The 26270-nt window shown below is 40.0% G+C and overlaps 1 pseudogene; it reads left to right on the forward strand.

Moving 5' to 3' along the window:
- The first annotated feature begins 8737 nt into the window (after nucleotides 1–8737).
- The window catches only part of LOC120528946, a 72207-nt pseudogene continuing 54674 nt past the window's right edge, over nucleotides 8738–26270 (forward strand).

Genomic DNA, 26270 nt, shown 5'->3' on the forward strand with positions numbered 1-26270 from the left:
AAAGCAGTGGAGTCGAGATTATTTTTCTTGAGCAGGGGTTTAAGTACAGCAGTCTTAAGACCCGTATTTAATGACAAGTTTACTTTGTCAAGAATACTCTCAATTAGCACGCCCAATATTTCTTTTAAAAAAACTGGTTGGTGTTGGGTCAAGGACACAGGGGGAGTGTCTCAGTTGAGAAATTATTTTATGTAAATCAAGTAAATCTATCCTGGTGAAAAAATTTAATTTGTTTATAATGGAGCACTGGGGCTTAAGAGGATCAGTGTAGGGGAGATGTATTATATTATTAGGGCATGTACTATAACCCTTCATCACACTCTATCTGGAAGAATTAACGTTGTTAAGATAAATATTCTTCCTAAGCTTCTTTTTTTATTTCAAAATATCCCCAATATACATCAATAAATCATTTTTAAGCAATTAGATTCAATCATAACCTCATTTATTTGGAGCGACCCTACAACGACCTAAGGCAGAAGGTGGCATGGCTCTATCTAACTTCCAGTTTTATTACTGGGCAGCAAACATACAAGCTATAAAAACCTGGACACAAATAGAAGAACATACACAATCCTGGTCCGCAATAGAAGTAAAATCCTGCAGTACTTCTTTGTATTCCCTGCTTTGTGCCCCAATAAATATTATCGGCAATATACTAATAACCCAATTGTGCTTCACTTACTCAGAATATGAACCAATGTAGAAAGCATTTTAAGATGGAGAAGCTTTTATCTGTGGCACCTCTGCACGAGAACCACCTCTTTCAACCCTCGCAAACATATTCAGTTTTTAATATCTGGAAAAGATTTGGGACGAAATCACTTAGAAATCTTTATATAGACAACATCTTTGCATCCTATGAACAATAACATTCCAAATTTAAAATTCCAGCTACACATTTCTTTCACTATCTTCAAATTAGGAACTTTGTTAAACAGAACCTGACCGATTTTCCTCATCTTGCACCCTCGTCCATGCTGGAAAAAATATTGCTCATTTTCAAGGACTTAGACACCATCTCTACAATACAGTGATCCCTTGCTATATCGCACTTCGACTTTCGCGGCTTCACTCCATCGCGGATTTTAAATGGAAGCATATGTAAATATATATCACATTTTTCGCTGGTTTGCGGATTTCTGCGGACAATGGGTCTTTTAATTTATGGTACATGCTTCCTCAGTATGTTTGCCCAGTTGATTTCATACAAGGGACGCTATTGGCGGATGGCTGAGAAGATACCCAATCAGAGCATGTATTACATATTAAATAAAACTCTTCAATGATATACGACATGCTTCCCGTGCAGCGCTTCGTACACTTAAAAGCTCTAACAGCCCCTATTGATTTCTGATGGTTTACTTTCTCTGTCTCTCTCTCTCTCTCTCTGACATTTTCTGCTCCTGACGAGGGGGTGTGAGCACAGGGGCTGTTTGCACAGTGGCTGTTTGCTTAGAAGATACGGATGCTCCTCTAAAAATGCTGAAAGACTACCTTCACATTGATCCCTTCATTGTGGCCACTTTATCTCGGTGCTTCCCATACTTAAAAGCCCAACAGCCCTATTGATTTTTGATTATTTACTTTTCTCTCTCTCTCTGACATTCTCTGCTCCTGACGGCACTCCTTTGAAGAGGAAGATATGTTTGAATTCTTTTAATTGTGAGAAAGAACTGTCATCTCTGTCTTGTCATGGAGCACAGTTTAAACTTTTGACTAAAGGGTGTTATTTCATGTCTAGAGGGCTCTAATAATGTTAAAAAACTTATTTAGAAGGTCGTAAACAGGTTTTCAATGCTCTAACTGCGAAAATATTAGATTTATAAATAAAGAATCATACTTCGCGGAAATTGATTTATCTGTCTGGAGCGCATTAACCGCGATAAACCAGGGTTTACTGTATAACTGTGCAGACAATATTTATAAACAGTGTGAGAGAGTTTATAAGGGCTTAAAATATCTAAAAATAACCATACAAACATATGGTTTCTACCTCGCAGATTTTCACCTATCGTGGGGTGTTCTGGAAAGCAACCCCCGCGATCGAGGAGGGATAACTGTATATTTTTACTGTATATTTTACAGTCCCTCCCTTTCATAGATCCAGGAGGACACTGGGGAAAAGATCTTTTAATCAATATATAAGAAAAGGAGTGGAAAGTAGCAATGCAGATAATTCACTCGAGCTCCATATGCACAAAGCATACAATTATACAACTCAAAATTATATATCGAGCACATCTGTCTCGACTAAAACTCTCCAAAATGTTTCCAGAGCATGATCCAACCTGCGAACTCTGCAGTCGAGCTCCAGCCTCACTGGGTCACATGTTTTGGGCCTGCACCAAATTAACATCATTCTGGACCAAAATTTTTAATTACCTTTCAGACAGCCTTGGTGTCACAATCCCTCCTAACCCATTAACAGCTGTGTTTGGGGTTCTTCCAGATGGGCTTAAAGTGGAGAAAGACAAACAAATTGTGATTGCATTCACTACACTGTTGGCACGCAGACTTATTCTGATAAACTGGAAGAACCCAAACTCTCCTCTTTTAAGTCAGTGGGAAACCGATGTGTTATACTATTACAAACTGGAAAAAATCAAATACTCAGTTTGAGGATCTCTGCAGAATTTTTTCAAAACCTGGCAGGATCTATTCAGTAATATTTTAAAATAAGCTCTTAAAGAACTGAGGAAGCAATTATCTCTTCATTTCTTTTTCTTCTCCATTCATCTCTATCTGCCTATTAAACTCATCAATTTAGGTATGTCTACAAGCCTTAAGTTCTACTCCGTTGGTCATGCTCTCTCTCTCAGGAGTGGAGGTCAACTTGTTTTTCAATCTCAGTCCTATTTTTTTGTAAAAATTGATCATTTGTATTGAATGATTACAATAAAATTATTAAAAATAAAAACAAAAAAATAAAAAAAGACCCCCATATCTAATGACGAGTTTACTATGTCAAGAATATTATCAATTAGCACTCCCGATACTTCTTTGAAAAAACTGGTTGGTATTGGGTCAAGGACACAGGTGGAGGGTCTCAGTTGTGTATTTATTTTATATAAATCAGGTAAATCTATCCTGGTGAAAGAATTTAATTTGTTTATAATGGAGTACTGGGGCTTAAGAGGATCAGTGTGGGGGAGATGTACTATATTACTTCTAATATCATTAAGTTTTTGATTAAAAAATACAGCAACAGCCTCACAAGTTTTACTGGAAGTATTTTGGAGGCATTCTGTTCAGTGACTGGAGTTTAGCAGACAATCAATCGTAGAGAATAAGACTCTGGGATTACTAGCATTGTTATTTATAATTCTAGAGAAAAAGCAGCGCCTCTCAAGACGGACGGTGTTGTTGTATTCTGTTATTTTAACCTTCAATATCTCATAGTGGATAGTCTTTGAGGCACTTCAGACAGAAACTGTGACCACAATGCAGTGACACGCGGTCAGTCAGGGTGACCAGACACACCGAGCAGGTGAACTCGTCCTGTGACACAAACAGCTGGGCTTCAGCCATCGTCAGTCTGAGGAGAGGCAGGCAGAGAGAATCAGTCAGAGAAACAAAGAAATGACTTGTGAAGAAACGAAAGTGAAAGTTTGTTTGTGCTCAGTGAGGAGGAAGAGGATGATGATGATGATGATGATTTCCTACTGCCAGTCCCTCTGTAATAGCTATCATCAGACTCATTCCACTTAAGTACATAAGAGTGACCCCTCCAGCCTGTCACTTCACAGTGACACACACTTGGACTCGCTGTCACCAGCACTAACAAATGTACAGATGTCTCTGAGACACATGAAGGCTCGTATAACATTTGCTTATATCAGTGTTTCTCAACCTTTATCCATGTCTGCCCCATTTTTTCATATTAGTTGTTGTGGCACCAAACTAAAGTTTTTATGCACATTTTCAGATTTTTGATTATATTGAGATCCACCTAACAACACTAAATTTTAATTTGGGAATGAACTATTGGCAGAAGTGCTCAAGTCTCGATCACACTGGGGCATCGCTAATATGATTTCATCATCAAAATATACAGTCACACATGTGACACATTTAAAATTAAAACCCATGTGATAAAATATAAGTAAAATTCAAACATTTCTTTGGTTTTCATTAAATTTCAAGATTTTTTTAGTAATTTTAATAATTCCACATTTTAAGTTATTCCATTCTATAATAATACAAATCAAATTACAAATACTATAAACACTCCTAAGAATACTATCACATCTTATTTCTAAAACAATAAGTGACATATTAGCGATTCTAGAAGTGCCCTCTAACGGTCAGAGAGAGGACTGCACTTAAATTGTGATGTCAGCTGACGGCGGACAGGCCTCTCCACGTCACATACAGTATATATACAGTAACACAGCACGTCACTGGGTCGTCTACTTGTCACTCTGTTGTCACTCTCAGCAGCTCCTCTGCCAGGTTTTCTGCAGTACGACTCTCAGTAAACTCACAGCAGCCCAGAAGGCAGGATGTCATCTTAAAGTTTCCAGTAAAGTGACAAGTGACAGTCACGTATGAGCAGGTCGTTCTGGATGTCCAGCAGTCAGTTGTCAGGCAAACTGCTGAAGCTTTATTGACCCTGTCTCGGCACAATGCACGCTCCGTGTTATATAGTCATGGAGTAATTGTTTGGGATGAGGTTTATCTACTGGGGAGAACATACACGGGGCTTAAGGCCTGGACAAAAGTTTTAAATCTTTTGTCCTCCACAATGAAAATGGCTGAAAGTCAGGGCTGTCATTTTAGTAGCTCCTCATCGTCACTTATCTGTCTGACTGGGGTCATTTGATTTGGAATAAATGTGCTTATTTAAGTTTGAGTGGCAGAAGGCTGTGATACACCTGCAGTTGTTGATAAGACAGTGGATGCTGCAGCAGAAGTTCTTGGCTCAAAACAGGACACTTTTTACGGGTCAGTGGATGGCAGACTGAGGAGACATGGCGAGCTGGACGGACAGCTGATTGCTTCTTAGATATTTGTGCAGGTTTGGTGTTGACCCTGCTCTGACGGATATTTTCATTTTACAAATTCTGCACTCAGCTTTGCAGTCTCCAATATCATTGAAATGCAGCCAGATGCCGCTTTTTTTCGCTTTTTGCTCATTTCTTCACTTTTTCCCCATGCTCTTGTACTTCAATTCGACAACACGTCTCTCTGTGCCTCTGTGTACCTGGCCTGTACCACTACTCTCGGTGTCTTCGGAGCGTCAGCCCCTCTTCCTTCTTTCACATAATGGTATGATCCTATTCTGTCTTTGCTTGTGAATGGTCGCCTTGTGTGCCCATCAAAATAAAATCCCGCCCCTGTCTGTATGAATTCTCTGCGACTGAGGACTCTGTTCTCCATGACGGGGAGAAGGGTCTGGCTGCAGCCACTGTAAGGTGTTGAGCTCCACAGTAAGCGGAAACACGTGACCTCCGCAGTAGGCGAATGAATATAGGACCTACCCAATCACCAGCCCTAACCTTAAAAACATTGGGGAAGGCAGCAACAGTGAAATAGCATGTCCAAGCTTAAGATAGTGGGAGAGGGGCATATTCCTTCTTTATCGTATAAAATAACCATTCGCGGAAATGTCCGTCCGACAACAAGGAACACAAGGCAGGACAGGATCCAACTTAAAAAGCTATTTCTTCCGCAAACTAAAAAAATCCTTCTAAAAGCACGCATGGATGAACACCTTTCCAGACAAGAGTACGATGAAAACGGTTTCTTTTAACTAAATGAAGCCAACCCGAACAACCGGACGTACAAGGCAGGATAAAATTAAAAAGACTAAATGGGACTAACTAATATAGGACCTACCCAATCAACAATCCTAACCTTAAAAAATAAAGGGGAAGGCAGCAACAGGCAAATAGCACGCCTAAGCTTAAGATAGTAGGGAGGGGTGTTTTTCCGTCTACTGTGGCGGTCACGTGTTTCCGCTTACTGTGGAGCTCAACACCTTACAGTGGCTGCAGCCAGATGCTCTTGCCGAGGGGAGTTGGCTCTTCTCGTTCATTATAAAGAATCGGCTCTTAGCGGTGAACGACACATCACGACACGCGGTCATTTACACGAATACCACAGAGCCGATAGTCCACATACCGGGAGTGATTTTACTACCATAAACAGTTGTAATAAACCTTCAATAATCAGCTCTTAACCCCAATATACAGTAGCTCAGACTAGGTAAATATCAGAATGTGTTTTATTTTAATGTTATTTCCCAAAGTATTACTGAGCCCTAATAAATCTAAATGCCATTAAGTGCTTATATGTTTGATGTGCCAGCCTAAGAGCCTGCCCAGTACTCACACTGGCAAAGGCCCTGCCTGCAGTTTGTTTGTCTTCTGTCAGTGAGCGGCTCAGCACCGGCGTTCACAAAACAAGATCTGCCTGTGAAAAGGCTGGCAGGCCAGGGCCCTTCTGCTGACATAAATGGTGTCCTTTTAAAGTTACTTCAGGACTACACTTTTTATAGCTAATAGCACTAAAACTAATAATAAAGCATATTGATCCCTAATAAAAATTCTCAACATTATCCACCTTAATAAAAGAAAAAGTGTCTCTGTGTATCTGCATGTTAATTCGGTTCATATGTTTCTCTTATTCCAATTGATGGCACATCACAAACATTTGTAGTAATAAAATTCATTGCATTTGTCATTCCAGCAAATAGTACATCACAAATACTAACACTGCTTTTAGGAATCCAACACCAAATGGTGTGTAACAGAAACATCATGTTAAATTTGTCATTCCAAAAGATGGCACATCTCAAACATTAACATGGCTTTTACAAATCCCATACTAAATTGTATATAACAGAGACATACACATTTATTTGTCATTCCAACATTCTATACATTATATTACAACAAATGTTTGTAATGTGCCATCTGTTGGAATGGAAAATATAATGCATTTTATTAATACATGACTTACATTTCAATAGGTGTTGCACTGCCATTGATAACGCTGAGGTCCACGCTGATCTCTTATATTTCATCTCAAATTATTAAATGCCACATTCCTTTGACATTTTTATACTTTGTCTTTATTTCTTCAGTGACTGAAATAAATATCACAGCAACGGATGTTGGAAATAACTGCTTTTTTGCCCAAGGTGTTATTAATGCTGAGAGGTTGTGCTTGAATAATAATAATAATTCTTTACAGTTTTATTGTGCTTTTCTCACTACTCAAAGCTCTTCTACACAGTGAGTTGGGAGCCACTTCACCCACCACTAATGTGCAGCATCCACCTGATGATGTGACGGCAGCCATTTTTGTGCCAGTATGCTCACCACACATGAGCTATTAGAAGGTGAAGTGGTGAGAGAAACAGCTAGCTAATGAGAGACAGGGGACGATTAGGGGGACACAATGACAAGGCTTTGGAGGGCAATTTAGTAAAGAAATCTTTATGGAGGAAACACAGGGATCTTTAATAACCACAGAGATGCAGGACTTCAGTTTTAGGTCTTATCTGAAGGACAGCACATTTATACAGCACAGTGTCTTTATTACTGCAGGTGGGCATTGGGATCCACATTTAGACCACCGGGTAAGCCCCCTATTGGTCTCACCAACACCTCTTCCTGCAGACACCCAAGGTTTTCCTAGATGGTCTCCAATCCAAGTACTGGTCAGGCCTGAATATGCTTAGGTTGAGGTAGATGACCTGATCTGAAGTGCATGTGGTGTGTCTGCTGGCTACAGAAGAGTAAGGGTGGCAGAAGTAAGAACCCCTTGGTTGGTAACTGGCATAAAACCAAATGTTATACGAGCCTTCATGTGTCTAATGACATCTGCACATTTGTTAGTGAGGGTGACAGCGAGTCCCAGTGTGGGGCCCTGAGAAGTGACAGGCTGGAGGGGTCACTCTTATGTACTTAAGTGGAATGAGTCTGAGGTGGGCTATTACAGAGGGACTGGCATCAAGGCATCACTTATACCCAATTGTATGACAAGGATCTCTGTGTGTTAATCGTATGGTGCAGGAGTAGACGAGCCTGTTCAACAGACTTGATTAAGTCTCACAAATCCTGAGATAAAACGACTTGAATAACCAAGAAAATCTAAAAAACTGTGAAGGAGCGAGCGCGAGCCTGCTGTGTGTTACGTGTTTGTCTGTCTGTCTGTCTGTCTGTCTGTCTGTCTGTCTGTCTGTCTGCCTGCCTGTTTCAGTTTTTAAGATGTTTTCATATTTCTACTATCCTTGTGTTTATTAATGTATCATATTATTCTGTTTCTTAAACTGAGTGGGCTTCAGTTGGGGTCTTTACTGAATAATCTGATAAATTCCTGACATGGATAAAGCAAAACACAAACATTCATTATTGAAAAGTAGGAGAGGAGAACTTATTATGGGATGGATATTTTGATTAATAAAGAGGACTAATATGGAGTCTGATGAGGAGTGTTTAATAAAAGAATAAGAAATACTGACATGAATGACACTTTAGCAGACCCCCTGTGACAGGTCATCTCCTCTTTCACTTGGTGGTCTTCACTCTCTGAGCTCCTGTCTCACATTAACTGTTCACCCTCAGTGTCTCCTCAGATGTTCTCTCTGTCAGCTCTCAGCTTTCTCCTTAAATCTCCTCCTCCTCCTCCTCACTGAGCTCAGACAAACTTTCACTTTCGTTTCTTCACAAGTCACTTCCTTGTTTCTCTGACTGATTCTCTCTGCCTGCCTCTCCTCAGACTGACGATGGCTGAAGCCCAGCTGTGTGGATTACAGGACGAGTTCACCTGCTCGGTGTGTCTGGACACCCTGTCTGACCCCGTCACCATCCCCTGTGGTCATAATTTCTGTCTGAAGTGCCTCACGGACTGCTGGGAAAAGAGCCAAGAGTGTAGCTGTCCTCAATGCAGAGAAAACTTCACCACGAGGCCTGCTCTGCGAAGAAATAATCTAATGAATGAAGTCATCAAGAAATTAAAGAAGACGACACTCAGTTCTCCTCCATCTCAGAATTATACCGGCCCTGGAGATGTGGAGTGTGACTTCTGTACTGGTAAGAAGTTCAGAGCAGTGAAGTCCTGTCTCACCTGCCCAGCCTCCTACTGTCAGACTCACCTGCAGCCTCACTATGAAGGAGACGCCCTGAAGCACCACAAGCTGGTTGATCCTGATAGACATCTGAAGTAGAAACTCTGTGAGAAACATCAGAAAAGTCTGGAGATATTCTGTAAAACTGATGATTCCTGTATCTGCATGATGTGTGTGGTGACTGGACATAAAAATCATGAAATGGTCGAGCTGGAGACGGAAAGAGAAGAAAAGCAGGTGAGTGAAGTTTAGTGTTTAATGGAAACTGTTTGAATAACTTTGAGTTAAGGAATTTGTACATTTAATGTGTCAGAGAAATCTATTCATCTACAGTAAAACTCAATTATCTGTCACTTGATTAACTGTCAGGACTAAATAAGAAAAACCCAACCTTCTGCACGCCAGCGTCTCCTGATTACGACTGCGATTTCTGCACATTGGAACAACAGAAATCCCATTGTCCGTTACGTACCTTCAGCTTTAATAGCGGTTTGTAGCTTTTCTCTTTTGTTATAATTAAACTAAACTACTATACATTGTTATGGCCTATCAACATATGTGTGTGCTGTTTGAACTTATTAAACGTTTACGAAACTGCAACAGCTCTTCAAGTATTGCTTCAATGACGGAGTAGGAAGGCCAACAGTGAACGATAGAAAGTGGGATGCTGAAATAATTGAAAAATGTGTTGAAAATGGAAACAGTGACGGTAATGTTATTCTGTATTAATGTTAATGGTCTTCTGCATTGTAATTTTCTTTATATATTCTGTTATATCAGGTTGTGTTAATATATTGTGGTGTGCAGGCAGCTTGTGATGGGGCAGAAAGGGCGGAGAGCTGTAAGTGATGGGACTGGCTGAGGGGCTTCTGTTCTGTGAGGGGCAGACAGGAGAAGTGAGGAGAGAAGGGAAGGTGTGGAGCAGGGAGTCAGGAGACAATAAGCAGGAGTGTTTGTGGGATCAGAAATATACAACGAGTGGCAGGAGATCAACTGATCGGTAGGGAAAGCTTTCTTTGATTGTTTAGGAGGTGAGCTCTGTAAGCCAAAAACGGAGTGTAAGGCAGGACACCGCTTATTATGGAACGAAGACTCCACGTTAAACGTAGAAAACTCCAGGACCTCTGAGTTGTATTTGCTTATTACATTGGTCATTACAATATTATATAAATTAATTCATTTTGTTTTATATTTTTTTTACGACTGTTCGTAACTAATTTACTGTATGTCATTTTTAAAGTAGCTGCTCTATTATCCGTCTTTTCTCTTATCTGTCACAGCCTCGGTCCTGACCCCTGACTGATAATCAAGGTTTTACTGGACCTTATTAACCTGATGTTTCAAGATCAGAGCATTGGCTACTGGTGTCCATCCTGGTGAGACTGGTGCAAGTCATGAAACAGCTCAAGATGAGATCCCCAAGATGGCCCACAAACACCTGAGTTCTCTCCTCACAGCCAGCTGAGTTTCTTTCTGCTCTGATCAGTTTCTCTTTTGAGTTTCTAAGGCAGTGGGAGGCCAACTATAGCCTGCTGTCTAGAAATGTGGCCGAGTCCTCGTTGGAATATTAAAAGAGCTCGGCTCACAGGTGAACACACGTTTAGAAACCAACATCTTAAACAACAATGAAGTCTATGAAGTGGCCTGATATTTTTCAGTTTACTATGAATCAGGTCACTAATATCGGCATCTAATTTTTGATCTGTTCATGTTTTCTGTTGTTTGGCTCTATAGAAAAGCCAAGCAAGATGACACCTTTTATTGGCTAACTAAAAAGATTACAATATGCAAGCTTTCGAGACAACTCAAGCCTCTTCTTCAGGCAAGATGTAATACAGAAACTGAAGTTTCCTGTGTTTATATCCACACACTAGGACAAGAAATAAAAATGGTAAATCTTTAAATGAAAAATCTTAAATGTAAAAAATTAATAGCTTCATTCAGGCTAAGATAAATTTAACAGAAGAGAGTAGAAAAATGTATGGTCAAGATCTTTAGATAAGATAACTGTCCAAGAAAGTCCTTTGAAGTTTGTGATGAGTTTTTCAAATCAATGTGGGTCTGTAGTCAGGTTATCTGTGTCAGTCTGAGAGATGCAAACAGTCCTCATATCTGGCTATAAAACTCTTGTCTCTATTCAAGTCATGTTGTAATGTATTACATTTTAACTTGAGTTTAACTTCCCATTCTTTTCTCTCTTGCTGTGTTTTGAAGTTGACCATAAGCCCTGTGACTTTAAAGTCCCTCTCACATTGTCCATGGCTGTTGAAGTGGGCCACTACAGGTACATCTATGTTGCCATGTTTAATGTTGAATCTGTGTAAATTCTTTCTCTGGCGGAGTGTTTGTCCAGTTTCTCCCACATAGAGTGCAGTGTCAGGACATTTCATGCAGAGAATTAGGTAGACAACATTAGATGATCTGCAGGAAGATGATCCCTTTATGTGATGTTCAAGTCGGCAGTTTGGTATAACTATATGGTCTGCATTGTAGATGTGGGCACACGTTTTACATCTTTTCTGTGTCTCAGGGAGATGTGCCATTTTCTGTCAGTTCATTTAGGGAGCTTCAAACAATTAGTTGCTGAAGGTTTGGTGGTGGTCTGTGTGCCAGAGGGGAGGTTCAGGAAATACGTTTCTCAGTGTTTGGTTGTTGTTTAGCATTGGCTGAAGTTCTTTTATAATTTTTCAAAGTGTTTCAAGATGTGGATTGTAGGTGACAACAAGGGGCATGCGGTTCTTGTTGTCTTTGTTTTTATATTCCAGAAGGTTATCTCTGGGTATGGCAGTAGCTCTTCTTATTTGAGGGTCTGTTGTTTTGGGGGTATAACCTTGTCTAATGAAATCTTGTCTGAGCTCCTGCAGTTGTTGATCCCAGTCTGTCAGGTCTGAGCAAATACGATTGTACCGTATTGCTTGGCTAAAAATAATGGAGCGCCTTATATGTTTGGGGTGTAAGCTGTCACTTCTTAGGTAGGTCCGTCTGCTTTTGGTTTGTGAAAAACAGAAGTTACAAGGGTGTTGTTGTTCAGTTGAACGGTGGTGTCAAGGAAGCTGACTTCTGTTTTTGAGTAATTCAGCTTCAGCTTTATGTTGGGGTGAAAGGAATTATATTCGTTATGAAAATGGAGGAGATCCTTCTCACTGGCAGTCCAGATTATGAACGGAGATATATGTAATGGAGATATAACATTGGTTTTAAGATGCACATTGACATGAAATCTTCCTCCAATTTTGCCATAAATAGGTTTGCATAGTGAGGGGCAAACCAACAGCCCATTGCAGTCCCCATTTGTTGCAAGTAGCAATCTTGTCCAAAAGAGAATAGATTGTGTGTCAGAGTGAATTTGATCATTTCTATTACTGACTTTGTGGGTAAACCATGTTGACTGAGGTACGTTTCACATGCCAATATGCCATCATCGTGGGGGATGTTTGTGTACAGGGTCTCAACATCCATTGTGGCCAGTAAGGTTCCCTCAGGTAAGGGGCCTAAAGCAGACGGTTTTTTTAAGAAGTCAGTCGTGACCTGGATGGTGCTGGTTGTGTTGCGGGCGAGGGGTTTAAGAATGTTTTCCACCCAACCTGAGACCTTTTCTGTAAGGGAGCCAATTCCTGAGATGATAGGCCTTCCTGGGTTCCCTTCTTTGTGGATTTTAGGAAGCATGTAGGAGTAACCCATTTTGGGGTTCTCAGGAATTAGTTTACGTGATCCCTGATGTCAAGAGGAAAGCTACTTACTATCTTTTTTAGTTCCTTTTTGTAGAGATCTGTTGGGTCTTCTTGCAGTTTGTGATAATGCATAGTATTGGACAATTGTCTTTGTGCCTCCTGTATATAATCTGATGTGTTCATGATTACTAAAGCACCCCCTTTGTCTACTGGTTGATAATGATTTCTGTATTTTCCCTTAGTGAATGTATGGCTCTCCGCTCTTCCCCTGTAATGTTTTCTATCCGATTTTGCTGCCTGTTTAAGATCCCTGTTTTCACTCTCTGTCTGAAGGAGTCTATATAATTATCCAGGGTGGGGTTTCTGCCCGCTTCAGGTGTCCATGTGGATTTACTGGTGGGGTTGTTGGAACTGCTTGTTGTTGGTTCCTTTGTGTTACTGTTTTCTTTCTTGTGGAAAAATCTTTTAGTCTGAGTTTTCTGAAGAATACTTCCATATCACTGCAGTGTCTGATGTTGTCAATGGGCTTTGCAGGACAATATGAGTGTCCCTTTGTGAGAACTGAAATCTCTGCTTCATTTGGTGTGTATGAGGAGAGATTAATAATGAAGGTCTGTTTTTTTTTTTTTCTTTTTCTTTTTCTATTAAGTGTCCCGCTTTGTCTCAGAATCTATGCAGCTTTTTCTTTTGTCGACAATAAGGAGTTTCTGGAGTCTTTTGTTATAGAGATGAAGCTCCGTTACCATCTCCTGACTGTCATTTCCAAGGAGCAGGATGAGGACTTGGATCTTTCTTTGCATGTTCTTCTTGATGTTGTAGAAAATTTGGATTAAGTGGTTTCTTATCCTTGCAGAGGTTCTGAAACAAAGTTACTCAGCAAACCGAGTATTATAAGTGTGTATGGTTGGATTCCTTATCGTGGTGCCTTTTGGGATAAGATTTTCCTTTTTGCATTTCGTTAAGAAGAAGATGTCGCTGTCCATGTGTGCCAGTTTCTTCCACCGGGTCTTCAATTCCATGTAGTATCGATACATTTCGGTGTCTTGTATGTCAGTAGTACTAGGGTGTTGTACCGTGTTAGTCATTATGACTGTAGAGAAAAGTCAAGCAAAATGACACCTTTTATTGGCTAACTAAAAAGATTACAATATGCAAGCTTTGAAAGGCAACTCAGGCCCCGTCTTCAGGCAAGGTGTAATACAGAAACTGGAGTACCTTATGTTTAAATCCACACACTAGGACAAGAAACGATACTGGTAAATCTTTAAATGAAAAATCTTAAATGTAAAAAATTAATAGGTTTATTCAGGCTAAGATTAATTTAACAGGAGAGAGAAGAACAATGTATGGTCAGATCTTTGGATAAGATAACTTTCCAGCAAAGTCCTTTTGAAGTTTGTGATGAGTCTTTCAAAACAAGATTTGGCTATCAATTGATTTGGATTGATTTTCATAAATCAGTTGTTCAAATGTCCCTGAAAGAAAACATGTAATTGTAGGACAGACTGGCACTGCTTGGTCAGAAGTCTTTTTCTTAAGCTGTTATCGCCTGCCCCTCTTTTATTGACTCGTAACTTCAGCTCAGATGTCAGTTCACTTCACCAGGACTCTCCTTGACAGTTTTGGGTCTCATCTGATCATTCTGATCAAACACAGCAAATGACACCCAGCGATGTCTCAGTATGTCACTCTTTATCACTTTGTGACTGAAGAAGGAGACAAAACTCAACTTGATGAACACCACTTAGCAGGAATTAGCAGTAAAAAGGTTGGATTTCTGTTCATCCAAGACACCTACAGCAACAAGTCCACTCCGTCCTTTATAACCCTTTGTAAGCACTAGAACTCTGATCTCTGCCCCTGGATTATCTTCTGCCCTGTAGTAAGACCCTTATTGTGGCCATCACAAAGGCTAAATGATCTCTTCTGCTCCAAAGGGTAACATAGTGCCAAACGGTAAGAGCTAAAGACCCCTGTAATGGAGGTGAACGTGGGGGTCTCATTCAGTTCTCACTTGATAAAGGAAAGCAAGGTGCACAAGTAAGAGAGACCACCTATAAAATCTGTAGAATTACTGAAGGAGGACATCAACCAGCAGTTGTCCATTTTTTTGCCACTAAAAGATAACCAGTAAGTGTGAAACCTCAAAGACTTTAAACTGCAGAACAACTCACAGTCACAACGAGAAAAGGACAAGAGAGAAAAGAATCTGCTAGAAGAAAGACAAAGCAAACTGAATGTTCTTAAATGTGTGACAGAGGAAGCTCTCCATGGACACAACAATCTGGACAAAGCGTCACCTCCACCTGAGTGACCATAAACCAAGTCAGGAGTTCACCTGCTCGGAGTCTGAGAACTTCTGACTGTGACTCGGTAGTTAAGATAAAGCCAGGGGTGAATTCTGGGAGTTGACATCACCATAACTGTGTAAAGAGAAGGCTTAGCTGTTGTGAGGGTCTCATCATAAATTCAGTAAGAAAACTAAAGTGGACTTGAATCAGTTCAGAGCAGCGTCTCACACACACAGAGGAGCTGTAAGGGAGTGTAGACAACCTGTGAGGAAAACCAAACTGCCAACACAGTGCTGACTCGAGAAACTTAATAAGTAACTAAGAACTGAAGCAGAACTGAGACGAGAACATTTAAAAGCTGGTTCTGAATGAATGATGTTTACTGGGATATTTGTTGGATAAAAATTATGAGAAATAAAATAACAAGTTATGTGCCTTTCCTATAAGTGCAAGAGAAAGAACCAACTAAGGTAACACAGACTCATGTTTGGTGTTGTCTGTTGATGTCGTCTGTCTGTATACACTTGAATACGTACATCTTCAGTTGTCCTTATATTAGAAATACGTTTTATTTTTCGACTGTGACTTGTCCCTGGTGGATTCTGCATGTATGTATTAGCAGTATTTGCATAAATGGACATAAAAATAATTTACAGCTTCTAAAGCATTAGATTAAGCATAAATTAGAATGACAAGCTAATAATATGATATGTCAAGCAAATGGTTAAATAAAGACATAAGTTATATTGCATTTTCTAGTTAAAGCCTAATTGAATATTAACAATATTGGGAAAGGAAGGATAGAACAAGAACAGAATGACAAACTAATAACAAAATGTAGAAGAAACAGTCAGGATAGGTACATGAGAAACCATCTGGAATAGTGAGTCAGCAGAAAACAGCAAAGGCATTCTGACAACGAGGTCAAGATAATGTAATATATGAAAAATAAAATGAGTATATTCATGTACTAGTATACATAAATATAGAAAATATATAAGCATTAACCTTAATGCAGAAATTAATGCAAGTCAGGCATGCCAAGCAAGTGATTAAACAAAAGCACATGCCATATTTCTTTTTAATTAAAGCTTAGCTTTAAGCTACCAAGTATAAACCAGCATGAAAGCCAAGGAAGGGGATGTGATAAGAGTGCCCAAATATGGAAGAAGGAACTTCTGCCCAGCCAAGGCCAATAAAATTGAACAAAACAGAAAGTAAAAATGGACAACAGACAGTGAAAATACCGGAGGCCAGCTACTGGGAAGTCAACAGATCATAGCATTCTCAAGAAAAACTCGAGGTATCGGCTGGGCAGGTGCAGAGGGGTTAGAGAAAAACAGCAAATGAGCTAATGTGAGCGAGGTCAGAATGATAAGAAAAAACTACAACAACAACATTTATTTATATAGCACATTTTCATACAAAAAATGTAGCTGAAAGTGTTTTACATAATGAAGAAAAGAAAAATAAAAGACACAGTAAGAAAAATAAGTCAACATTAATTAACATAGAATAAGGGTAAGGTCCGATGGCCAGGGAGGACAGAAATAACAAAAAAAAAACTCCAGACGGCTGGAGAAAAAAATAAAATCTGCAGGGATTCCAGACCGTGAGACCACCCAGTCCCCTCTGGGCAAATATAAGTTTTAATGACTATATAAGTTTTGAGTTCTGAACTGTTCAGGGCTCAGCTCAATTTGGCCGTATTGGGTTTAGTCCGTGTTATTATTATTGTTATTTTATTGTAATAAAACCATAGACTCTGTTTGCCTATCCTGAGTCTCCTAATAGCCTTCATTTCAGGTAAAAAGACTTGTGGTGACAATTTTTCGCCACAACATGTTCATATGGGTTTACTCCTACAATCGAAAGACATGCAGTTTAGGTGGACTGGGGCTTTGGAACATTAGCTCTATTGTGTGTGTATTCAACCTCGATTTTCTTGTTTTTCCTCTCTTCTTAAGGTATCTGGAGTAGGGGGCTCTCAAAAACATGGCCTGTTAAAGTCCACTGAGACACTCCTTGGGTTATTTTTGGATACACAAGAAAAGAGAAATTGTGTTCTTTGCAGTGTGAGGTGCGCAGAGTGAAGAGTAAAGCAGACAGGCCTGTTCCTTGTGCTGCTCCAGTGTTGCTCACACAGTCCTTGAGTCTGCCTGACAGATAGTCCATCATCAGGACACCACATGCTCACCCACCTGCACATCTCTGAGCTGACCCCTTAACAGGGATGGCTGGGTGGTCTTGAAGGCTCTGGTGAAACCAAAACACATAAACATAATAAACATCTTTCAATTATAAGAGACGAGATGTGATCTTTCTGAAGAGACTTTTGGAAGTCCAGAGAGACGGAAGCAAAATCTGCAAGATGGAGACTTTGGTCATTCGAAAGTCAACAAAATGAAAGTAAAGAGCGCATTCACACAGACAAATGGAAATTATTATTCAGTGAAAAAAGAACAGTGAAAAGAGATTGAATATGTTGTTTGATTGAAACTTTAAGTCAGAGACTTGTAGATCGTCTAAATCTTGTTGCCATCAGGGAAAAGTAGTGTTTCTTCCCAATGAAGAGGCCTCTCTCGCAAGAATTAAAAGATTTGTGGTTTGGTGAAAGTGAAATCCACGTGACGGTCACACTTGGGTCAAGAGTAGCACAGATACATAGGAGATTTTAGAGACAAACATCATTCAGAACTTCAAACAAACATAAGTCTCTTTCAGGAGTGAATCGAGCTCCGTGTGTAGTCGGAGGGGACAGTTAGGTCTCTCAATTAGAATAATAGAAAATCTTCCTGTTCAGAGGGGTGCGCCTCGGGAGCGGGACCACCACAGGAGCAGAGGATGTCTGGGGGAGAAGAGACACAAGGCAGTGAGACAAAAGGACAGGTGCTGTACAGGCTTTTAAATGTTTGAAGTGCCGCACAAACCAAAGCTGGGGGTGAGCGAGCGAAGTGAGCAGGGGGCGTAGCTCACTAGTTTTATTAAAAATAATAATCTGTCACCTGAACAAAACATCTGAGGTAAGTAATATATAAAAAATATCATTTCTGAGTTTTAGAATTCCTTTTAGTTGCCTTCTTCTTGAATTCAACAGAATCGTTTGTGTATTTCAGTATCTTACTTGACTTCAGAAAATGACAACGGCAGACAACGTCCTGACATGTCTGACTCAGGATATCAAATGGCCTTGTAGATCCTATAATTACTGACATGACGTGTTTTAAGTCCTCCTGGCCTTTCACCATTTTCTTTACTTTACACTCCTGTTTGTTTTTATTATTTTTGGTGCTGTGTGAACTTCACATTTCCCAGTTTGTCGATGTGATGTCTTCTAAACGTCAAGAACTAATTCACACACCAGTGTGCCTTTAAACTGTCTTCTGGATTTGGCACACTCTTCAAGCCCAAACTCAATCTTACGTCAATTAAATTAAACCTTTCTTTTAAACTTTATTGTCATTCCTGTTTGTTAAATCAAATCTAAGTTGTGTCATGAAATGTCAAACAAATGTGTTGTGAAAATATCAGGAGTCAGAAAGAGAAGAAGAAATCACAAAGTGAACGTGAATTCTGATCTGACCATGCGTGTCCTCTTGTGTGTCCAAACAGAAACAGCTGCGGGTGACACTGAGTGACATAAACAGGGGACTTGAGGAGAGAGAAAAAACACTGAAGGAGACGAGGAGGGCGATGGAGGAGATGAAGGTGAGTGGAATAGGAAGACAACACTTCAAATCAAAGAGAGGAGAAATAAAAGAGAACTTGATGAGCAGCAGAGCTTCACTGGTGATGATGAGTGGGGACACGAGAAGGAGAGTTAGAGAAGATGTGTTGTGGTGTCCTTCATGGTGTTTCACTGTTGACAGAATCCCAGGTGTTACACAGTGGAGACTCAGACAGCATCACCCTAAAGTCCTCTGATATTCCATCATCTACTTAAAGGGGACTTAACTCTACTAACAAAAACTCACATTGAAGGTCGACACTGATGTTCTGAATTAGATTAGCGTGCACAACGTCCATTAATGGTCTAAGTTGTTTTTATTTTAAAATATCATTGCATACAATAAAGTTAAACTTATACAACAAATAACTTTAAAGTCAAACTAAAAATAATAAAAAAAATCATAAAGTTAAAACAGAAATCTAAAAACACAAAAAAAATTGAAAACTACCAAACAGGATTCACGCTGCAGCCAAGAAAAAGAGACAAGAACCGAGAACTGTGCCAAAATTCCTGATAATTTAAATAGATAGATAAATAAATAAATAAATAAAAAGTCAGAATTTCCATTTCCCCTGCTATGGTTGCTTATTTTAAAGTTTTATTAATTAGATCTTACCATATTTTAAAAAGGTTTTGAACAGATCTTCTAAGTGAGAATTTGTTTTATTTTTAATGTCAAACATCAGTGACCCAGTCACTTATCACAGGTGGGCTGGGGGTCTTCAAGTTCAGCAGCACAAGTCCACAAGCTCACAATGTGGTAAAGGCAGTTACAGTCAATGTGTCCTCCTCCACTTTAGGCCCCTCTGGTAGCCCACCAACCAAAACTGTTAGTGAGTTAGGAGTGATTGTGACCCCACGGCTGTCTAATAAAACATTCAAACATTTTGGCCCTAAATGATGTTACTTTGTTGTGCTCCCAAAACATGTGGCCCAGTTAGGCTGGAGCTCAATTCCCACACTCGCAGGTTCGATTCTTCCCAATTTTAAATGAGATAAATGTGATCGATGAAAGAGTCGAAGTCATATGGTTGAATATGTCGCACATATGGAGCTGGAGTGTATTCTATGCATGACTGACTTCCACTCCTTTTCTGAGATATTCATTAAAGGTCCTTTTCCCACCGTATTTTAGAACCCTCAAAGTGGAGATTCTTTGAAATGTTTTTATATGTTGCTGAGATGCTGTCTGACTCCTCAGGACTGATCAGGATTTCTTCTGGAAAAGAAATGGTTGGAAGGTGTGGAAAATTGGGTAGGTTATTTGGGTAGATTTTTGTTGTCTGTAGCTTCTGTAAACTTTGCTAATAATAGTGGAGCTAACTTAGTTGAAAACATCTTTATAAAATTCCACTAGTTGCCATCAGGGCCTGTTGTTTTCCCACTTTGGAGTGAGTCTACAGCATCCAGTAACTCTGAGAGTGTCAGAAGTTTGTCCAGTTCCTCTTAACTAATAGTGTCCAGCTGCTGTCTTTGTTTTACATCAAAAAACTCCTCAGATTGTGTCTCGTCTTCTTTAGACTGAGTAGAATATGAAGACTTATAGTACTTGCTAAATGCGTGAGTTATATTTTTTAGGCTTCACTACTTTATCTGCAGTTCGCTGGTAATTTCTGTTATTATGTTGCAAACTTCCTGCTTGTTGATTGCTGAGCTAAGATCTTGTTAGCCCTCTCCCCATGTTCACTGTGATGATGTTGTGATTTAAAAATGAGTTGTTCAGGTTCTTTTGTTATCAAGAGGTTAAATTCTGATTTGAGAGCCTGTCTTTTTGTGTAATTACCTCATTCGGAGAGATGGAATATTCTTGAATTATTCTGGAGGTCGTAATGGCCTTCTCTTGTTCATTCTGGAATCTCTCAGTTTTATTATACTCCACAGCTTAAAGATCTCCACTGTTTGACTGAGTTACATAACGTATACCTCCAAATGTTTTACTTGAGCTTTAATATTTTATCACAAAGGGCAGTAAGGTTGTCCAGTGGTGGCATCTGCTGAATCTCAGATTAACATTCATCCATTCACATTCTGTGTGGAGTTTACCCCTTCTTCCAGTATCTCAGTGGGTTTCTTCCAGTTATTCCAGATCTTCCACCACATGCTCACATTTCTGTTTGGTTAATTGGCAGAAACGCCAAATTGGCTTCCATCGTGATCACTAGTGTAGCTCTGACCCTGTAATGAGCTGACAGACTGTCTATGGTAGCACACTCTCCGATGTCTATTTCTACCAGGATTCATTTATGTGAAAATTCCCATCCAGCAGAGACAGAACTCTTCACACACATTTCTATGCCCAGACAGACCAAACTTATCCAATCTATTTTATTTAACACACACTCACATTTAACAGACCAACATCATCGAGTGTACTAAAGTACTAAACACAGCCGGTCTAGACCAGTGTGGTGTGTCTATAGTTCAAAGAAAGTAGGCGGGGCACAATCTGTCACTCAACACTGTGTTGTCCAATCCATATACAGAGGTGATAACTGAAGAAGTACAAGTGAAGGAGAGTCAACCTCACAGACTGACCTTCACTTCAGTTTATGTTTCTACGCTCGTCTGCTTTTGTTGTTTCCTCCTAGAATTCCTGTTTTTACTGGTGCAAGAAATCCCCTCTCTACACCCAAGCTGCCCGTGACATTTTTCAGCCAGGATTCCTTCCACTAGATGTTGTACAAAGTCCTGTTTCATATCTTTTTGTTTATTTATTAATGTTAATTTTGATTTGGTTGAGCATGTGGTTTATTCTTTGTATTTGATTTTGTGTATAAGCTGCCTTTGTTATGTTCCATGTGGTTTGTGTGTGGCTCACCAAGAAGTGGACCATCTGCCAATCACCACCAGGAGCTTCCCTTCCACCCTATTAAACCCGAGGGTCTCCCACAGTTTCATTGTGAATGTGCTCTGCGAGTTTTAGTTCTGTTTCTTTTAGCTGTGCCTTATGCTTTTGTGATTTTTCTGGATTTTTAGCCTGTGCTTTGTTTTTCAACAGCTGTCTTTGGATTATGTTTGGAAACTTTGTTTTGGATTGGCTTGTCTGGCTCAAAAGAGTGTCTGTGTATTTGGAATACAACTTTATGATGAATAAATGTTTAATTATATAAAGATTCTATCTTATCTATCTATCTATCTATCTATCTATCTATCTATCTATCTATCTATCTATCTATCTATCTATCTATCTATCTATCTATCTATCTATCTATCTAATTTCCACAGTCTTCTGTGTCATAGGCTGAACTTCTCATCACTTTGTCATTACTGCTCCTCGGCTTTTTACCAAAGTCTTAAATTGTTCTGCAGTACTGGTCGTCTGATCCATCCTCTTATAATCATCCTCTTAGAACTGGACACATGTCACAATAACAACTGCATTCTTCCAGCTTTGGGGTTGATGATCCTGGACAGCAGGCACCTTTTAACTCACATTTAATTCACACATAGTAACACACAGCCAGGTGTCATCATATAAGTATGAGCGATAGTTACAATAGCAAATTCATTACTAATAATGCAAAGTTCATAAATGAAGTAGACATACATCAGACATGGAAATAAAGACTCACAACTCTGAGTTTTACAATGAAAAAGAGATGGAAGAAGGTAAATATGCAAAGAGTTCATGAAATATAAAGGAAATCTGAAGCCCCTTGACCAACACCTAGACTCTCTTGTTTAATATGTCCATCTCACTGGTCTGACACGGTGATGTCTGACACCTCAAACTAGAAAACAACTGATAAACACAAGTCTCTGATCCAGAAATTGTTTTATTTTAACACAATTACCTTCTAACACAAAAGTTAACTCATCTTTACAAATACTTCTTCTTAATCTTATTTATTCCTGGTGTGTGTTGTCCTACTGCACTCCTAACCCCAGGCTGAGCCGGAGATGCCATTTTTAAAGGCAGACTTCTATACAAACTGTCAGGTCAAATGGAGTCCTCACAAGACAGCAGAGGTGTCCCCAGCAGCTCCTGCTAATGGCTCTCAAGATCCTTCACAATGAAGCCTTTCATGACTGCGTATCTCATAAAGTCCTGCAGTTTCCTTAATAGCAGCATCAGCAGAGTGATTATGTTACTCGACATAATGGAGGGAACATATTGTATGGGAGTCAGTCTGCAACTGACCTTCCATCTGCAAATAAAGTACCACCAGTCACTCCAGTCAATTCAAACTGTCCTTCACAACATCAAAATAGCAACAAATGTGCATCATGATTGGTTATTCTTATCAGGTGACTCAATTCTAAATCATTATCCTATTTATTCAGATGTCTGTGGTAAGAGAGGTGGAAGAAAATGAGAAGAGCTTCACTGCTCTGATACGGTGCATTGAGGAAACCCACAGGAAACTGACTGAGAGGATCAGAGATCAAGAAAAGAGAGAAACGGAAAAGGCTGAAGGAGTCATGGTGCGACTGGAGAAGGAGATTGAGGAGCTAAAGAGGAGAGAAGCTGAGCTGAAGGAGCTTTCAGAGACCAAGGACCATCTCCACTTCCTACAGGTGAGAGCAACACTTCACAGGGCGTCTGATCAGACTGGGGTGTGTGGGACCTGAGAACATTTAGAGAGAAGTTTAAAAGATCTGAGGAGTTTGTAAAACATGATAAGAACAGGCCATTCAGCCCAACACAGATCATCTTTTCATATTTCCTTAACATTTCAAATATTCTTTTTACAAATATCTCAAAGTTGTTTACGTCATGTATATGACAGACAGATGAATCTACAGCTGTCTGTATGAAAAAGTGATTTTTTTATGAAGTGTAAAAGATGACATCTAATAAAGGATGGTGACAACTCTTCAGCCAGGCTACCTTCTGATGTCTCCATCCTTAAACTGATGAGATTCAAATCCTTCAGCATTTCCTCACAGCTCAGACCCCACAGTCCAGTCTCGTCTCTCATCTTTCTCATGTGCTTTTCTCTCACACTCCACACAATAGTCCTGATGTCGACTGTGTTTAACAGACATTATGGATATTCTTTTCTTGATTTACACTCCACACATGGTGGTCGCTACATAACTCAGCTTGCCGTAGTTTTCTCTCTTTTGTATGGTTGATGATGATGATGATGGTGATGAAGAATCAAAGGCTCCTAGGATTTCCTCACAAGTCACACTTCTCAGCTGCAGACCTTCAATTGTATAATCATATTGAAGAGCTTTCTCCCTACATGTGTTATTCTTTATATTTAATTTAATTAAGTTTGTCTGAGGACCATAAAATGCCGAACGCCTTGTTTTGTGTGCCAAGTTAATTCTGGACCCTCCTGCCCCCTCAGTCCCTTTTTCTTGACTCTCCGCTCATGGAGTCCTCTGTGAAAAGCTCATTGATAGTTAAGGTTGATAATCTCTGATGCTCCACTACACTCGACCAAATAATCTCTCATAAATAACCAACAAGTCAATCACAGGCGTTCTCACCATCTAAACCCACGCTGACTGCCCACCACACTGATCCTTAATTCAGAAGAGCCCCCTCTTATCAGCATTACTTACTTTTTAATGACTCCTTTCTGAAATCTTGTCCCCACTTCTCTCCTGATGCAGACTTTCTCCTCTCGCTGTGTCCATCCTGCTGTTGGAGACTCGCTGAGCTTCACTGTCACCGCTGATTTCTCATCTGAGGACCTGAGAAAGGAGCTGTCAGGTCTGACAAAGAGTCTGGAGAAGATCAGCCAGTGGGACATCATGACAAGGACTCCATCAGGTACAGCGTCTGGTGACATTGTGTTTGTTATTGAAGTCCATTAGGAGGACCAGAGTGACAATAAGAGGACACTGAAGAAGGCCTGCTCTTTAACATTTATCTGCCATCCTTTGCTGTTTATTATTTTTTACTATATAGTGCCTTTCACTTTGATTAGCTGAGTGATAACAAACTCTCTAAATAATCAGCTGTGTTTAATTAGATGTTTTAGAATTTTAACTTGAAATGTTATACTCCTTATACTTTTTCCATATATTCTCCTAAAAGTCCTTTTTTCACTTAACTTTGGGATTCTTTTTATTTCCTTTTCTTTCCTCACTTTAAGATTAATGAACAGAAATGTGTTTTAAATGGCTAAGCCGGCTCAGAGCACAAATGAATTGTTTATCTGAGAACAGAGAAGACGTTAATGGAATCAAATTGAGCTCAGCGTCAGTGCTTTATAACATCAGAACATCTCAATCTGCTCCTGCTGTCTTCGCTGTCCATTACGTTCTGCTGGATGGAGTCCACGTTAAAAGTTCACGTTCATCCATTTTCAGCTGTCCTCCCCTGGGCTCTTGTGTTTTATATTCCTGCTGTTGTTTGCTCAGAAGTCGTGTCTCCCACCGACATTTAAAAGGATTTTACAAACCAAACTCATTTTATTTGATATATTTCAGTGTTGAAGATAAGCAAATTGGAGGACTGCGTCAGAACTCTGAGTACTTGAGGACCACCTGAACATTTCAGTGAGTGCAGCCTCAGAGTAAAACACACTTTATAAATTATGAATTACGTACGTTTACACATAAAGACAGCGATTTGTTTAAACACAAACTAAGGTCAAGCAGCCAAGGGCACAGGGTCCATCCCGGCCGTCCACCACATTAGACATTTACTGTATGTGTGTATTGTGAAAATAAGCAGAGAGAGTGGGCACAAAGAGTTGGGGTACCACCCAGAAATACCCCATTTAATGATGAAGATGAGATAAAAAGCACAAAGACGGAGCACAATGATGACGTCTGCTGCAATCAAAGGATGTCAAGTTAAAGTCACTTGTGAGTCGGAGCTCCGTCTTCCTCAGTCACAGATCTGTAATGAACACCCACTTCTGGTGACATTTTATAGTGGTGTCACTGAAGAGGCGTTCAAGGGACCTTCTGTAGACCTCTGTGATCAAATTTTGGTGAGACAAAGATCAGAGCAAAGGGATAAAGCCGTTTGTAAATCTTTGAGTGTTACCAGGAGCACAGCGGCCTCAAGAATTGGGGAATGGAAAATGTTTTGAAACACCAGGACACTTTCCAGAGATGGCCAGTCTGAGTAACTGGGAAGGAATGGCCTTGGCCAGGGAGGTGACCAAGAACCTAATGGTCACTACAACAGAACTTCAAAAGTCCTCTGCTGAGATGAGAGAAACTGTTTGACAGAACGGCCATCTCAGCAGTGCTCCACAAATCAAGCATTTATGGTAGAGCAGCCAGGGAGAAGATACTCTCAAGTAAAAGACAAATGACAGCCTGAGAGCATCAAGAGAAAGATTCAAAGATCTGATGAGGCAAACATTGAACTCTTTAGACAGAAGACCAAGCAGGATGTCGGGAGAGGACCAGGCGCTGCTCACCACCTGCCTAATGCCATCTCTACAGTGACGATGGTGGTGACAGCATCAGGCTGTGGGGACAGAGTGACAGGTCAGAACTGAGGGGAGGAGAAGTGCAGTCAAATATAAAGAGGACCTTAAAGAAAACCTGTAACCTCAGACTGGGCGATTGATCAATGACCT

The sequence above is a fragment of the Polypterus senegalus genome, chromosome 4 (assembly GCF_016835505.1).
Source record: "Polypterus senegalus isolate Bchr_013 chromosome 4, ASM1683550v1, whole genome shotgun sequence".
Classification (NCBI taxonomy): Eukaryota; Metazoa; Chordata; class Cladistia; order Polypteriformes; family Polypteridae; genus Polypterus; species Polypterus senegalus.